The sequence below is a fragment of the Atta cephalotes genome, assembly GCF_000143395.1.
Source record: "Atta cephalotes unplaced genomic scaffold scaffold00024, whole genome shotgun sequence".
Taxonomy (NCBI): Eukaryota; Metazoa; Arthropoda; class Insecta; order Hymenoptera; family Formicidae; genus Atta; species Atta cephalotes.
This window is the reverse complement of record NW_012130088.1, coordinates 4,493,846-4,512,166: the sequence shown is the minus strand read 5'-3', so window position 1 is coordinate 4,512,166 and position 18,321 is coordinate 4,493,846.

Sequence of the window (18,321 nt, the reverse complement as noted above, 5' to 3'; positions counted from 1 at the left end):
AAATCGATGAGCCAATCAGGATATTGCTTTAAGTCTATATAATCTTAATGCGGTAGCCCTTAGAGCCATGGCACACAAAAAAACTTAAGCAGTAAAATATAAGCAGTAAGCAAATTCACCAATTATAGTAGAGTCCATAAAACCATAACACAGTATAAGGATATAGTAGGGACAAACAACGTCGGCACCTTTGATCTTTTTCAGATGAGTTTTCAGGATCCGCCATGTCTTTGGTGACCACATACCGTATCAATAGTATTAGGAACCACTGCTTATATTCAACAAAAAAAGGAGATAAAAAAATCTTAACTTTTCAGAATCTTCCATCAAATCTTCCACCAAAGTGATTAGTTAGATACGTACAGTCACGTTGCTTCATGAAATTAATTGCTGTAATGAGTTATTCAGGAGATATAGTAATGTCTCGTCGCTAAGCAAGTATAGCGATATGTCATGATGCGATTGCAGTAACAGAGAAACTGTGGATTTTCTGCTTTGATCGGGACCACCAAAAACATGGACGCTAATGATGACGCAAGCAAATATGCGCGCCGGAAAACGAGATCTTGTTCTTACTAACTTTATACTGTGGCCGTAACATAAGCAGTAGCCAATATGTCGATTTCCTTACTGTTTACGTCTTACTGCCTTTAGTCGAAAGCCAACTTAGAAACTTAATTTTTTTATATGATGTAGATAAATACTGTACATAAATAATCCCATAATTTGAGCAATATTGATCGTATAGTTTTCTTATAATATTATTCTGAAATTGATCATTTTAAGTATTGTATACCGTCTTGACGGTTGTTCCGAAGTAGATAATCACCGATTTAATACTGTAAGAAATTATTAACGAAATTACCGGTAATCAAGTCTTTATTTAAGCGACATCTATAAATCGCATTCGATCATTAAATTACATTCGATTTAATCGACTTTAGTTCGCTCAGTAGAACTACAGCGCTCATGCTCCGGAAACGAAGCACAGTATAATAATAATTGAAGCATATGTTAGCGAAGCATCGGTTCTTCTCGCTTTTCGCGAATATATTCGGTCGAGACATACCGAATTTATCACATACCGAAATGCTTTTATATTGTTCTCGGTCTTTGTACTTTTACGAGTCACGTACGAATAAAATCAGTGATCGACTACAATACCAGGACTGTTTATTCGCACGATTTCCTGACAAGTCATTCCGACATATTATTCTGATTCCGAATTCCTTCACTCTTATCAAACTTTCCTTGAGAGAAAACCTGATAAGATTCTTTAAATTATTTCAACCTTACAGTTTTCAGAAGTGGGATAACTCGCACTTCTCTAGGATTCACCCTTACTTCTCTGAATTTAAATCGCTCTTGAAATTACTCCTTCGCTTTTCCTCATTGCGAATAAATTAACGAGTGATCATTCGCATTAGCGAAAAATTAATTGCCACGTGTTGCGTCCATCTTGAAGTCTCGCAGTTACATTTAGAGACTCCAAGAATGTATCGGTCGCGTTTAGACAAGATGTTTATTGCCAAGCTGCAGAAAGAAGCTCAACATTATCGTTTACTTTTGAGTGAAGACTCCAAAGTCTTAATCGATGCGATTATAGCACACATGGAGAGCGTAACGGCCTTATGGACATATTAAGGGGCGCAAACTCATAAGACGATCAAAACGTCGCAGCAGGATCGTCTCGAGTCGATGCGATTTAGCAAATGTTAGTGAACATAACAATGGTAGTCTCTGTGATCACTAATCCGTTGCAACAAATGCAGCAGCAAATACTGAAGAGTAGCAGGCGCAACAAGCAGTGCTTTAGCAGATGCTTCTGGGTCTCACTACTCAGAACGTTTTCGCTTTGGAACAAGCCTTACCGATGCAGGAATCGGTGATCCCTTGTAGCCACAACTGCTATCTTCTCGTCGAAGATGAAGTTCTCTCGCATCGATATCCTCTTCTCACACAATCTCATTGCTGGTCACAGATCACAGATCACAGATATCTGAATTCGGTGGCAAGGAATCGGAGAATGTCCGCTCAATCAAGTAGTCCGGATCTATAAAGTTCCGGATGACGTCAGGCTCTTAGCAGCTACATCTGTGCCCTTCGAATTTAAGGGGGAAGCGCCGAGACGGCTTCCCATTCACTTTAGAAAAATTATCGTATGCCTTATTAGATTTCAATCTAAAATCTAACCCAGTCTTAGATAATATCGAATATATGATACTATCGAAACTACCACGCTTAGATAAACTGGATTATTGTATATTTTTAACACATCTTAAAGAAGGGCTATTTCCCGTCTGGTAAAAATCTTTAATATTCTTTATATCTAAATCGGATGGCGTCAATATTCGTCTTATTTCATTAGCTTTGTGTAAAATTGGAAAATGGAATGAATGTTGAATAACAAGTTGCTGGTGGTTGGAATTAAAGTTCTGCTCTAACCTATGTATGTTGCATTATATTTCTTACATTTTACTTTACTGCATTGGTATGCAACATACATAACGGGAGTCTATCTTTGTGAATCTTAATGAAACTGCACAATTTGTTAATACTCAGTAAGCCATGTTAACTATCTTGTTATTCTTTAAAAAGTTTTTGACTTTTCTTTGCAATATCAGAAACGTAGGCTATTGTAAAAATATTTTTTGTGATATTTTTCTGATTTTAGAATTGTTTTTATTACTAGAGCACAAACTGTTCTATAAGTTAAATTTTTTATGCAATTTTTTTCTAATGGTGGAACAAATCAACTGCAATGGATGCCTATTATTTAGCAATATTTTAATAATTTCATCAAAATTTTTAGCGTGGAAAAAGAAGGAATGCAACAAAAGAAATACTTTATCAATTAAGCCTATTGTGATAATATTCTGATACAACGGGTGCTATAAGAAATAATTTAATTAGTATCTTGAAGACGCGAACTTTTACCACTTACATAGAGATAGAGTTTTCACATATGATCGAATTTTAACAATCACATCTAAAAAATTCAATTTGTCGCTATCCTCCACTGTAAACTTTAATCGTAGATGATAATTGTTAAATATGGCAGAAGTCACTGTGTGGCTTGTTAAGTTTTGCAAAAGCAATATCGTCTATATATGCATAAAAATGTATGGTCAAGATCTCAAGAAACTGAATAAATTATTTTTCATACCAACATCTTGTATTGGCCAAAAAAGCATTAATTGATTAATTTTTGTATTATATATATATATATATGTGTGTGTGTATTATATATATATGTGTACAAATAAGAATTATAAAGGATTATAAAAGTATAAGTTTTAAAATTTAATGAAAGTATAGGGAAAATGCTTCCAAAAATTAAGAAATTTGAAATAAAGGAAAGATTTTTGACATGTGGTTCCAGCTATCAATCCGATTCTTAGTAATCTCAATCTTAACCGCTGTTGGCTATAATTCATAGTGTGAGCAATCTGAAATCTTACTCTTAATCTTAACTATCTATCTTAATCTTAACTTACTCTATCTTCAATGCATAGTTTGATCACACCTTAAGCTTGACAGGTCCATTGCAGATTCGGAAAGTTCAAAAAGGATTTTAGAGAGTTCATATAAAGAGGGCTCAACGTAGCGTGCTTAGTCCACTGTTCTATATGATATACGTGTACGTAGCTAAATTGGATTCGAATACACAGAATTGTAAGATATTTTAATATGCGAACGATGTCTGTATCTATTCGTCGATATATCCCCGTTGAAAGTAAGTTTGCGCGAAATAGAAATAGCAACGAGTAAAGCAGGGAGAATTTTTTATGATTTGGTCCTTACACTTTCTTAAAAAAAAAACACAGTCATGCATTTTTAGTAGAAATAACAAAGCATTATATACAAATTCCAGTGCCAGGTGATAACAGGATCAGTGTTTTACAAATTAAGACACTGATCCTTCACCTAGTAAAAAAAGAACGTTGAAGTGAAATTCATTTGAATCTCGCAAAAAAATCTAAGAGAATGAGAGGGTAGACCTAGCTAGAAAAGCGATAAAAAAAGGGTTGACTCTTAGAAATCTCGTTGAAAAAATTCGAAAAAAACAGCAGAAGGAGTTTCGCAAGAGGAAAGTAAGGTCAAGACTTTGGAGAGCAAGGTCATCATTGATCGACTCGAATTATTTCTGGCTGGACCGGAAAACCAGCTTACTCCCAATGTGTCTACAGCCTCTTACTGCTACTGTTCATTGTAAACGACGCTTAAGACAAATTTTAATTGTTTGAAATTTCCCTTAAGGATAAGTTTTACTATTTTTATTTCCATCAGATTACGTAGCCATATCCTGATTGGCTTATCGGCTTAAATGTACGCCTTACGCTTACTGTTACGGAATTTTGTCTGCAGTAGCTCATAAGCGTCGTTTACAATGAACAGTAGAGGCTGTACACGTCGGAAGCTGGTTTTCCGGCTCAGTCAGAAATGACCGTTAATTGATCAATATCAAATTGATTTTGATTCAACGTCACTGGATGTCAAATCGATGTTAATTCAAAGTCGATCGACGTTAATTCGATATTGATCGAATTAACGATAAATCTTGTAGCTGGGGATGTAATAAAGAATAAAGTAAGTCCGTAAATAGATTTCAACCATTTCGCTTATGAACTTAGGGCGGTATTCATAGTCCGTTCTTATTTCAAGACTATCTTAAGATATTAATATGGTCTTCTGATTGGTTTGTGACTTCTTAAGATTGTACTTAAGACGATCTTGAATATAAGATCTGACTATGAGTTTCAGGCTGGTATTCATATTCGGTTCTTATTTTAAGATCGTCTTAAGTAATGTACTTAAGACTTCTCAAATATAAGATCCGACTATGAATACGGTCTTAATAAATTATAAAACTATGGTATTCATAGTCGATTCTTGTTTCAAGACCGTCTTAAGTAATGTCTTAAAACGCTAATGCAATCTTCTGATTGGTTCGTGACTTCTTAAGACTGTACTTGAGACGATCTTGAATATAAGATCTGACTATGAATACTAGCCTATAATCTTAAGGATCCTATACTACTCAGCCAAGAACTCTGCGTTGACAGACTGCGTGGCGACAGAATCAGATGGCGGTCTGGCGAAACCGGTAGCCACACATTTAATCACGAGCCCATGTCCGTGTGCTCGTCTGCGACGCGCCGAGAGTGAATGAGAGCAAGCTCCTTCTCATACTAATCACTTGTTTCAAGCAACTGAAAATGCTTTCTCGGTAATCTCAGTTGTTTGGCTATGTAGGCATTAATAAAGGGCGAGGACATTCTAAATAACATATAAGTTTTAATAAATTGTAGTAATAGTGTATTTCTCCCAGTATTAATTCAGAATAGTAAATCATATTAAAACGCAATTAAAACGCAACAGTTTACGAGATATTTAATTGTTTACGATTTTTCATGCGCGTTATATACTCCCTCCTTCATAATTTCAAGTAGCAAAAATAATTTAGTAGAAGTAGAATTTTATCGGAAAAAAATTATAAACCAACATTTCTCTTCACGAAAGTCTCGAAAGGCTATTAGACAGAAGAAATGCGTATATTTGAGACTCGAGACTTATGAAAAAAAATCGAATGTTGTAAAAAGCACGTTTTTCCCTTATAAAAGGAAATATATTGATTATATTATATGAAAAAAAAATCGATATAAAAAAATGTAGATATTCGAAATAATTACAAAATGAGACATGGAACATTAAAATCGATCTATTAGTTCAATAGAAAAAAAAATAAAATACACTTTTTGATGAAAAAGTCCTTTTTTCACTCGCTCTCTGTTCATTGAGATTTAAACGCAAAGCTTTGAAATTCTTGTAAAATGTAACTCTCGTAATGACGAACAAATCTAGCTCTCCCTGAACAAGCCTGAAATGTTCATTAATTTTTGCAAAAAGTCATTTGTTGACTAAAAACCTGTCTGCGGAAAATTTAATTTCTTCATCTTTGAGCAGTCGCACAACTATTTATTAGGATGATTTTTCTTCTTCAAAAATTGCACTATCACGTATAACAATAACTTAACTTAATAACAAAACAATTTTTAAACTATTATAAAATGCTTTTAAAAAGTGGAGATCTTCAAAAAAATGAAAATATAATAATTTCGTTAATATGCATCATCAAATAACTGTGAAGCATTCGAAATTCTGACATTTTTTACGAATTTAAAAAAAAAGATTACCCTTTGATTATTAGGAGAAATAACAATTTTTTTTCCAAAAATCACTCTTTATAAAATTTCCGTTTCAATTTATCAAGAAAGAATTGAATTTGTTGTTAAAAAAAATCTTGAATTGTAATCATGAAATTTTTAGTTTAGAAAATTTCTCCTTTCTTGAATTTTTATTTTTTCGATTTATTATTAAAAACTCACGTTTGAGTATGGAGTGCATATGTCTGATTAACAAATTTATGTCACATTAGCTATTTCTTTATTTAATATGCTGTAAATGTGTCCAATTGAACAATTAAATATACGGAATTATCAGTACAAAATCAGTTTTTGTGAATTTAATTGTAGATGCAATTATAATATATGTAAATAAATAATTAATAAGTAGTTTGCCAAATGTTACGAGGACAAGTCAATAAGTTCTTAGAAAATCTGTCAGAGGGCAGTGTCATGTCACATTACTTTTTGACAAGTAGCATCTCTCAGCTGATTACTGTCAAATTTTGAATAGAATGTACCGCGTGATTTCATTTCTGTAGACGATTAAAGTGAACAACCTTTGTATTTTTTGCAAAATGGAAAAAAATCGAGTTTCGTACAGTGATCAAACATTTACATATGAAAGAAAAATTAATGCCGAAATCAAAGCCGAGTTGGATAATGTTCACATCTGCACCAGCGTTTGCGACTGTATACAATTGGGTGAATGAATTTAAACATTGGTCACATCCACATGTGATGCACTTCGTTCAGGATGTTCAATTGATGCTACGCTAGAAATCATCAATAAAATCTACGATATTGTTTTGACTGATCAAGTGAAAGTGCGCGAGCTTGTTGAGGCCACAGGCATATCACATGGCATATCACAGTGATTTCAATTTTGCACGAACAATTGGGTATGAAAAAGCTATCGGCAAGATGGATGCCGTGTTTGCTGTGAGCCATAAGCGCGACCGTGTGACGATTTCAAAACATGTTTGGAGATGTTTCAATGTAATCCAGACGAATTTTTGCGTCGATTTATTACTGGACGAAACATGGATCCATTACTTCACACCCGAAACGAAGATACAGTCAAAATAATGGACTTCACCGGGTGAACTAACTCCGAAGAAGACGAAGACCGTAAAGTCGACGATGATGGCCACAGTTTTTGGGATGTACGCGGTATTAATTCATATCGATTACCTTTCGTCGAAGCAAATAATCAATGGCGATTACACAGCCTTATTCAATCGTTTCAACAATATTTTAAAGAAAAAATGTCTCCATTTGGCGAAGAAGAAAGTACTCTTCCATCAAGACAATGCACGGGTTCACACGTGCCCGACATCGATGGCCAAATTCAACGAATTCCGCTATGAATTGCTTCTTCATCTAGCATATTCGCCAGGTTTAGCCCCTGCGACTATTTCCTATTTCCAAACCTGAAGAAATGGTTCGGAGGAAAGAGATTCACCACCAGAGAGCCGAAACAGAGGCTTATTTTGAAGTTGGACAAATCATATTATTCGAACGGCTTGAAAAAAATTGGAGAATAGTTGGATCAATTGTATCGAGGATAAAGGAGACTATATTGAGAAATAAAAATAAATCGATCAAAAAAATGTTTTACTATGTTTTTCTAAAAACTTATTGACTTGCCCTCGTAGCGTAACTGTTAAAGATATAGTATTTTCACAAATATAAAAATAAATTAATGTTATATGAAAAATATATTTTGCAATTATATTCGACAGTTACACTAACATTTTGGCAAATTATTTATTATTTGTTTATATATACAATATCATATTTGCGTCTGCAAGAAAATTCACAAAAACAATTTTGTATTGATAATTCCGTATATTTAATTGTCCAATTGGAAACTTTTTATAGCATGTTAAATAAAGAAATATAGCTAATATGACTTAAATTTGTTAATTAGACTGCACGCAAACATGATTTTTTAATAATAATAAACCGAAAAAATAAAAATTCAAACAAAAAACTAAAAATTTCATGGTTACAGTTACTTTGCGAAGCATTTGGTTAAGCTATTTGTTTATATTTCGCCGAGCTACCCCAAATTAAAAAAAATTAATTTTTCACAAATTATTGCTGTTTTGCACAAATTATTTTCCACAATTTATTGCTGAGAAAATATAAATTTAGCAAATTTTAATGCACGAAATTAAATGCGCGCAAATCGCCGAGCGGACCGATCGTATAAAAAGCGATTAGTGTGAGAAGGAGCTCTCGTTCACTCTCGGCGCACCGCAGGCGAGCATGCGGACATGGGCTTGTGCTTGTTTGTGTGTTACAGCGCCGCACTATGATAAACTTATAGGCCGAACTTATAGGCGTGAAAAAGTGACGTTTTGACAACGAAATTTATGTTGCATGCCATTTCGTTATTATTTGCTTTGTTCCGGAATCCTCGTTGATTTCAATGTATTCTCGGGGATGGCAAGTAAATGGTTCATCGATACCGAACCGTCCCTGTTCAAACTTGCCTGCCAACATTTCATTCAAAACTTGCATGTCTCGTTCTAATCATGCTATCTCAGATGGCATGCGAATCCCCTTGTGCGACACTCGAAAAGGTAACGATCGCGCACACATTTCGCGTGCGAAAAATCAGTTCTCGATCCCAATCAATACGGATCATCTATTCTTTCGTAATGCTTCTTCTCGAATTATCAAGTGCGAACCGACATTCTATTACGTATTATCGCTGCATTTTTGTCACCTAACGTTCTCGGTATACGAGGGCAGTAGTGCGCGAGAATTGCCTGAGTTTCTGACGCGAGATTTGCCGGTCTCGTTTCTGCTCGCAATATACTCTCTTTCGAACTGCGAGAAATCACTCAACGTCGTACCAAGTGCGAATTACGCATCTCAACGATTGCATCAGTTATCGATCTACAACTTTCGCCTATCGCCCGCTTTGAATACATTTTAAATTCTACTCAACAATAAAAGTTACAATTGTTATAACAAAGAGTCGTTGTTATTACACGCCTTGGCGAGTGAGCCTTCCATACAAGGTGACACTACGTCACAAACACACAACATATTTTTGTCCTTCGATCGTTATCAAGGAAAGTTATTATTTGCTTGACTCTCAAACATTCCGAGTTATGCCTTTCCGTTGAAAATCATGTCGTCTCTCGACAAACTGATGAGTATGCAAAACCAACAGATGAGTGCCATATCTTGCACACTCACTAATTTTAAGAAGTTAGGACAGGCTGATAAGTATTATATAACACGGCAATGCCTCGCAACTCTCAAGGAGACCTTTGCTAGATGCTAGGAGTTGGATTGCAAAATTACGGTAGCTGCAGACAAGAAAGACTGAAGACAACCCATGCGTACTTCACCCAGAACTACTTCCTGACGTGTGAGAAACATTTCCATGAAGCTGCCGAGGTACTGGACTGTCACGAAGTCCGCCAACTCCATCCCGCTGCACATGATGTGAATGGTCTTAATAACTCGTTCCAGTCATCGTCACATCTTCCGAGGATCAACCTACCGATCTTCGACAAATGGGAAAACTCTCGCGATAAATTTAAATTGATAGTGATGATCAGAGTTTAACGATCAGAGTCGAACGTATGCATTATTTGTGTTCGTGTGTAAAAGGGGATGCAAATAACGCTCTTGACCATCTCGCGGTAATGATTTCACTATCGCGTGGAGTATTCTCGTTTCTCGGTACGATAATAAATATCGTCTTATTACGATACATTTACAATCGCTTTTCAATTTATCGTTGTTCACGACAGAAATCTCCAACAATCTTCGTACACTTCGCGATCAAATCAATGAAGCGATACAAGCCCTGAATAATCTCGGTTGCGCAATATTGGGATGATTGACTTGTTTTTCTAATTGTTTTTCTAATTACAAAAATTCGATAAGTCGCGAAAAACTTGGGAACTTAATCGGCGATATTGTAGATTATCCGCGAACTTGATCAATTTCTCGCATGTTGCATTCGCACGTTCAACGCGATTGCACCCGCGAATGCAATGGAGAAATCACAGACGACATCCAAGAGAGAAACTCTCGCTTTACATACCGCGTCTACCATTTCGTTCTTGTGCAAAGTGAATAATCTATTGTATCAATGTTTTTCTCAAGCAAACTCCAGACATTTTGAATTCATTAAAAACCAGAAATGCTGTGTGAACTGTTTCAGTACGAAGCATGCTGGGAAAGATACAAATTCTTGCGCTTGCCGACAATGTAGTAAACGGCATTACATGTTGTTACATTTTGATAATTCCGTTAAGCCTGTTGACATTAAGCAACTGTTGATGTCCGTATCGATAAGTAGCGAGAATGTAATCGCTACGCACTAGTGAAAACCGTAGCGCCGAGCTCCAAAATCTTATTCGCGACCGCGCGCGAGTTTATTCGTCTCATAAACGTTTTGTCACTGTTCGCGCGCTCCTGGATCAAGGATCCGTCTCTACATTTATTTCCGAATCGCTTACTCAACGCCTTTCGAGAATTAATCACTCCGTTTCTATTACCGGCATTAGTACCGGCGAAATGTAGTCTGTCATGCGTCACGCTGCCCAAATTACGATTACTCCGGCGTCTCGCGACGGACCTGCCTATATTACCACCGCGTTTATACTTCGATCATTACTGAAATATTTAGAATTGAGTAAATACCGCGTATAATTAGAAACACGTCGCCGGACTTGAATTTGATTCAAGTGATCCCATGATCTTGTGCTGATCTTTTAGGCATGCTTCTCGACGGTATTCGAAAATGTTTCGAATGAATGAATATGAGCCTACTGCGCAAAATACGACACTGGATTCTCGGCTGGATTCTTTCCATATCAATAGCCTCGTTTCCGACTGGGTCAATTTCCGCGCTTGCGCATCACGGAATTGTTTTTGAAATTCTCCATCGCGATCTTCGTCGCTTTTGGGAGATTGAGGAAGTGCCTCAGAAAGTTCGTCGGAGTCCTGAAGAACACCAGTGCGAAGAGTATTTCAGAACACATTCCCATACACCGGAAGGACGCTATATCGTTCGATTACTGTTTAAAAACGGACCATCTATCTCGATAGGCAAATCGCGCTCTATTGTTTCGAGCTTGGCTCTTTCGTCGCTTGGAACAACGCTTAAATCGAGACCCAATTACCGCTTCCGAATACCACGAATTTCTCGCAGAATATGAAACATTCAGTTATATGACCAAAAGTCCAAATCCGATAGAAATTGTCAACCAAAATAAACTTATTATATTCCGCATCACGCTGTGACAGTGCAACCATCCGCTTACAAGTAGTCTTCAATGCTTTATGTCACACATCAAATTAGACATCATTGAACGACCATATGCTCATTTGCCCTAAACTTCAAAGGGATTTAGCTATTTTTCTAATGCAGTGGCACCAATATTGTTACGTGTTTATCATCGATATCGCTAAAATATCGGCAAATCTTAGTTGACTCCCGAGACACCGACTACAACGCAATTGTGTGGCAATTTATCCCTGGTGGATCAATCACCGATTACCGCCTTCTCATCGTTATCTACGGCACAGTCGCTGCTCCCTATTTAGCCCTTTGGATCTTAGAATAACTTGTAGGCGATGAAGATGCCGAATTTCCGCGGTTCCCGTTTTACGTCATCAGACATACGTTGACGATTGCGCTTTTGGCGCAGACGATCAGATTCTTGCTCGTTAAACACGCGATCAATTAATCAATTGATCAACTGAAGAAAGAAGGCTTTCGAAAATGGGCAAATAATGCCATCGCTCTATTGTCCGAGCTCGATCCCGCGATCATGATTTAGTCACTCATAAGATTCTTCAAGTCGACGAGGAATACTTTGGAACCCTAAGATATCTTTCAATTTCACGTGACCGTACTGTCATCATCTGAACGCACCAAACGAGTCATTCTATCGACTATCGCTAAGTTTTTCGATCCTTTAAGATCGGTTACTCTCGTTAGTATTACCGCCAAAATTCTCATGCAGCGACTGTGATCCCTTTAATGACCAGTGGAATGACGAAATTCCTAGCCAACTTCTTGATTGCTGGTCTGATTACTATCAATGATTTCCGTGTCTCAATGCCATTAGCATTCCGCGCTGGACTGCTTATGAATCTCTTACTCTTTATATTGTGCCCTTCATGTTTTCCGATGCATCGATTGCGGCTTTCGCTGCCGCAATGTATTTTCGTACTGTTAATATAAATGGCTCAATCACCGTCTCTCTTCTCGCCGCCACATCAAAAGTGGCCTCTCTTAAAACCATCAACGTCCCACAGAATTATCCTCTGCATTGCTTCTCGCACACTTGATACATTTCACGCTCCAACTTCCGAATCTCGAGTGTCATTACTAGATGGACACCATTACACTCGTTGAGCCAGTCACCTTCCCGATGGAAAACCTTTGTCGCTAATCGCGTTTCGACAATCACTCCTTCCTGGAGTTTCGTGATGTCATGTTCCGACGCACATCAATCCCGCGGACTGCGCGTCTCGCTCCCGATCTTTTCCAGACACATACTCTATGGTTAGACACTCCATCCTTTCCATCATTCTCCCGAGTCCTGGCCGAACTCGTACCTTTCGATACCCTCCGATGTTCCTCTCGAACAACGCCTCTCAGAGCCTCTGGTATGTGTTTTGCACGCTCAATTGGGATTTCGCGTCGCGTTATTCTTTGTAGCCAAAATTGTTACGAACTACCGCTTATCTATATCGTTTTCTAAATCGACTCTGACGCTCTAAAAATTCACGAATACCGCGACTTTGCTCCCCGAAGAAATTCAACAGAACGCCAAACGCTACTGGCTCAAAATCATGCAGTCAACCATGTTTCCTAATGAGATCGCGGTTCTAACACATAAGCGCCTGGTACCAAAGAACAGTCCACTCTTTGTTCTCAATCTTTATATGGACGAGGATGGATTTGTTCGTATTCGAGGAAGATTCCGTCGAGCTTGCCTCCTGGCGAGGAGCGACGAGAAATCCCATCGTCTTACACGTGCATCAGCTATAGTATTCATTATCCAGCATCATCATCTTCGAATGTTGCGTGCCGGTTCTCAATTGACGCTCGCATCGTTGCGACACGAATTCTGGATTCTTCGGGCTCGCGCCAATGTTCGATCCGTTCTTTATAAATGCATACTATGCACGCGTGAACGTGCCCGTCGAACTCATGGGCGACCTCCCGGCTGCGAGAGTTAACCGCACCGCTCGCGTCTTTATCCATATCAGCGTTGATTAACGCAGATCCGATCGCTGTCTGAACGACTCCCGATCGAGCATAAATCGCAAAAGACCTATATCATGCTATTCATATGCCTCACGACCTACCCTTAGAGCTCGTCAGCGATTATATCTCTCCTACCTTTATTACAACGTATCAATGATTTATTTTTCGCCGAGGACTACTGACGTCCATGTATTCCGATAACGGAATCACGATGCCGATCGCGAATTGTCCAACACACACATGCGAAAATAATTCGTGATCCTAACTTCCGAAACCGATCTACAGATGGAACCGCGTGACATTTCCTACCTTCCCCTGCGTCGCCGCATTTCGGCGATCTGTGGGAGACCTGCGTTAAAAGTATTAAACATCATTTAAAATGATACCTCCACATGCTAACTTTTGAAGAGATATCAACGCTCCTCTGTTGAATCGAGGCGTGCCTTCATGCCCGATTGCTCCCATTTCCGATAATCTCGACGATTATCACGCTCTGACTCCCGATCATTTTTTGATCGGAATCTCTTCTCGCTCCCGTTGAACCAAGCGTGCTTAACTTGAACGAACATAGACTTTCGCGTTGACAAATGATTTAACAAATAACCGAAGGTTTTTGGAGGTCGTAATCCGGTGATTACTTGCATATTCTTCAACAACGCCCAAAATGACGCGTTGTCCAGCGATTGGCCAAAATCAAATCGTCGGTCAAATCGTTCTCGTGCGTAATCCTCCGGTTCCACCAAGCTAATGGGAACTTGGATTATGGCGTGTCATCCAAGTGATGATGAATTAACTCGCGTAACTATAAAAACTGGTCGTTCCGAGTATAGGCGATCAATTGTAAAACTTTGTTTTCTACCTGTCACGATCAATACCGAAGAATCTAAAGATTCCGTCACAGGCGGAGTTCCGTTAAACGTATTTGATTATTACCGATCTTGCGAACCGTAAACGTAGATTATATTGCGTTCCGAATTTGTATTCTGTATTAACTCATTTTCGTTGTTATATTATTATTGTATCTTGCGCGCTTTGATGCGAATTCTTTTGAATGCAGATATTCAAGGCAGGCGGTATGTTCCAGAATCTTCGTTGATTTCAATGTATTCTCGGGAATGGCAAGTAAAATGGTTCATCGATACTAAGCCATCCCTGTTCAAATATTCCTGCGACCAACATTTCGTTCAAAACATGCATATATCTCGTTCTAATCACGCTGTCTATTTCAGATGGCACGCGACCCCCCCTTGTGCGACACTCAAAAAGATAACGATCGCGTACGAGAAATCAGTTCGCTCTCCGATTCCGATCAATACGGATCATCTATTCTTTCGTAACGCTTTTTCTCTATTAAGTGCGAATCACACCGACTATCACGTATTACCGCTGTATTTTTGTCATTCTCTTTCATCTAACATTCTCTAACATTCTCGGTATACGCGTACCGCGAGGGCAATAGTGCGCGAGAATTGCCTGAGTTTTTGGCGAGATTTGCCAGTCTCGTTGCTGCTCGCAATATATTCTCTTTCGAACTGTGAGAAACCACTCGACATCGTACAAAGTGTGAATTATCTGTGCATGCATCTCAACGATTGCATCAGTTATCGGTCTACAAGCTTCGTCTACTGCCTGCTTTGAATACATCTTAAATTCGATTCAATAATAAAAATTAGAATTGTAACAAAGAGAATCGTTGTTATTGTATGCCGCCTTAGCGAGCGAACCTTCCATATAAGATGACACTAACGTCACACAACATGCTTAATTGTGAAAATGTGACTTGTCTCATACTTATCAAAGTTGTAATTATCGATGAAAACTAAAGTTATCTTGGAATTTTGTATGTAAAAGCGTGTATGTATTTTACTCATTACAACAGCTGTCGGACCGTTTCCGCCCGAATATAGGCTTTATGTGCCTTTTACGACCATTTACTGGCTGTCAAGGGAGGAAAAAACAGTTTTCATCAATTTTTACAAGTGTTTTGAAGTAATCTCATCATTTTTTTTCATCCAAATTGTCTTTATTTAAAAATGGCACGCAACATAAATTAACGTGTCATTTCTCACTTCTGACGATTCCAACATGGCCGTCGCGACTAATCAGGAGCCTTAGAGTACTTTGATACGTACTCTAAGTGGACTGTATTGTTGATGTTTTAGAGGATTGCATTGAAAGCCGCTGTTTTTTTTGTATTTTTTGAACATTTATTTCATGTCTGTCAACTAGTGGCTCTTGAGTTAGCCTTTCCCTTCTAACTTGATCCATCAGCCGATTTCGGGGATGGTTGTCAGCTGAAATGTAGGTCCTACTCTTCATAGTAAACTGTTGGAAATTTTGATTTTTTCTTCTTTGCTATACAACATAGTACACTAGATCTGTATTAAAAATAAAAAAGATTTAAAATATTTACTCAAAAGAGAAAAGCTATTTAGTACATTTAATTATTTCTATTGTAAATAACTTCAAAAAGTTATTACTTTTAGGTCCAGTTTCACAACTCACAGTTAACTCTTAACCGAGGTTCAACTTATTCTTCATTTCTTTCTAATGCTAGAATTAGAAACATATGAAAAATAAATTGAAGTTAAGCGTTAATCGTGAGTAGTCTAAACAGATTTATAAAAAGTATTTCATTTTAAGGTTTGTAAAAAAATTTTTATTTTTTGCGTCTTATACCTATATTAATGTGATAAGAGTCTAAATTTGTCCTTGGAACAAAGCTATAACTTTTTCCTACTTTTCTGGCAGAAATTGAGTTTCGCGACGAAAAAATAATGTCTTTTGAGCCAATCCAAGCTACAACCCAATTTTTTACTACGCCGTAATTACGAAGTATTTAAGTGTGAATGATTGGAAATGTGAATCTTCCAGAGCGTGTTGCATCGATCGTAACAAATGATGATGATCACTTGATGCCAAGTCCGAAGAATATGCTAGGTGCAGGAGAATCTCCCATTCGAGTTCCATCAGTATTTGTTTCACAGCTAATATGGGGCCGAGTGTTATCATGGAGAAGAAGAGAAAAATCTCCTTTCAGCAATGATCGTTTTTGCAAATTATCATTCAAATACTCCAATTGTTGACTATAACGCTCAGCGGTGATTGTTTCATTCAGGTTCAACTCATAATATAATACATAACACCCTCCATATCTCACCAAATACAGAATATTGCTTTGTGACCATGGATATTTCATTTTGGAGTCGATGTTGCTCGTTGGCCAGAATTAACCTGATTTTTTACGTTTCAGATTATCAAAATAGATCCATTTTTTTATCGATGTTGATACGCCATAAGAAACTTCCTTTTTTGTTTTGCAAGCAAAGAAATCAATATCTTTAAATGATTGCAATGGTATTTTCGGTCAATTCATGTGACAGCCATTTCCCTTCTTTCTGAATCTTTTCTATGGCTCATAAAACGTCGTGTTGATTTGTCGATTTCAAACTGTTGAACTAATTGTGCTTGGAGTGTTTTAGCAGAGTTTTCTTCCAATAGAGTTTGCAGTTGTTCATTTTCGAATTTTTTCGATTAATCTGATCGTTGTTTGTCGTGAACAATTACCATTTTTAAATCGTCGAAATCAACTCTACAAATTGTTTCTGTTGGAATATTCACTATAAATTTCTGCAAGCAATCGATGAGTTTCAGTTGCACTTTTTTTCAAATTAAAGTAGTATAGAAGTAGTATAGAAGTAATATACAATATATCGGAAAAATAATTTATTGCGTTTCATTTTTCACAGTAGTAATTCACTGCGTTAAAAACACAAACTCATCATAGTTTTAAAATACAAATTCATTACTTTAGTAGAGAATTTATATTTTTAAAAATATATATAGTGAACACATACTTAGTGAAAAATACATACAATACAATAGTGAACCATTTTATGACCATGTTATGACAGATTTTCTAATCCGAATAGTCGTCGACTTTAAGGATTAATATCTCGGTTCGCGAAGCATAGCGACATTTTTTTCTTGTCAAATCTTTATTTTTACATGAAAACGTATTGATTCAGTGTATTTTTATTAAAATTTGGACTCTTCTTAACATTTACCTTTGTCACTAAATATGAGTGTGATCCACTTAACATTGCAAATTATATTTCATTGACCAATCAGAAGAAAGAATTGTTACGAATTAATCAATCAAAAACTATATATGATAGAAGCGACATCGACGTCGCGATTTCTGATTAGTGACTTCATACCTAATTAAAGTAGTCATTGTACTTATAGTAGAGAACTATCACATGTTTCCTTTCTGATACACTGTATCAGACAACTATCTGATACACATATTTAAAGTATATAATATATCATTTACCTTTTTATGTAACATTTGTAATTGCATTACACTTAATCGCTACATTATTCAACAAGAAAACACAAAAATACTTGCTTAACCTCATCCTGACAGAGTTCATGATTCTTATAATAGAGAAAATGGAGTATGACGGATGAATTGATCAACTGGAGCGGACATGGCGATGCTGAACATATGCTAGAGGTGTGGGGATGTCGCTTCTCTCATATATAGGACTCTAATCAAAGGATACTTCAAAGCATTTGCGTGAAGTGGATCGTATCCTATAATTTATTAATCAAGAAAAACCAATAGCTACATTACCTATATATCTACCCTATATATCTACTTTACTTATATATCAGTCAGAAATAGTTCCTTGAAAAAACGTCATTACGATGGAAAAGTTGTTGATTTGAAACTTGCATCGAAATTTTAACATTTTTGAGTGATAAAAAATTATATATGTAGAGAGTGCAATAAGAGTTTGATACATTTTTAATATTTTTGATATAAATATGTGATATGTAATCTTATATTTTGAATATTTTTGTTTAAAGGTC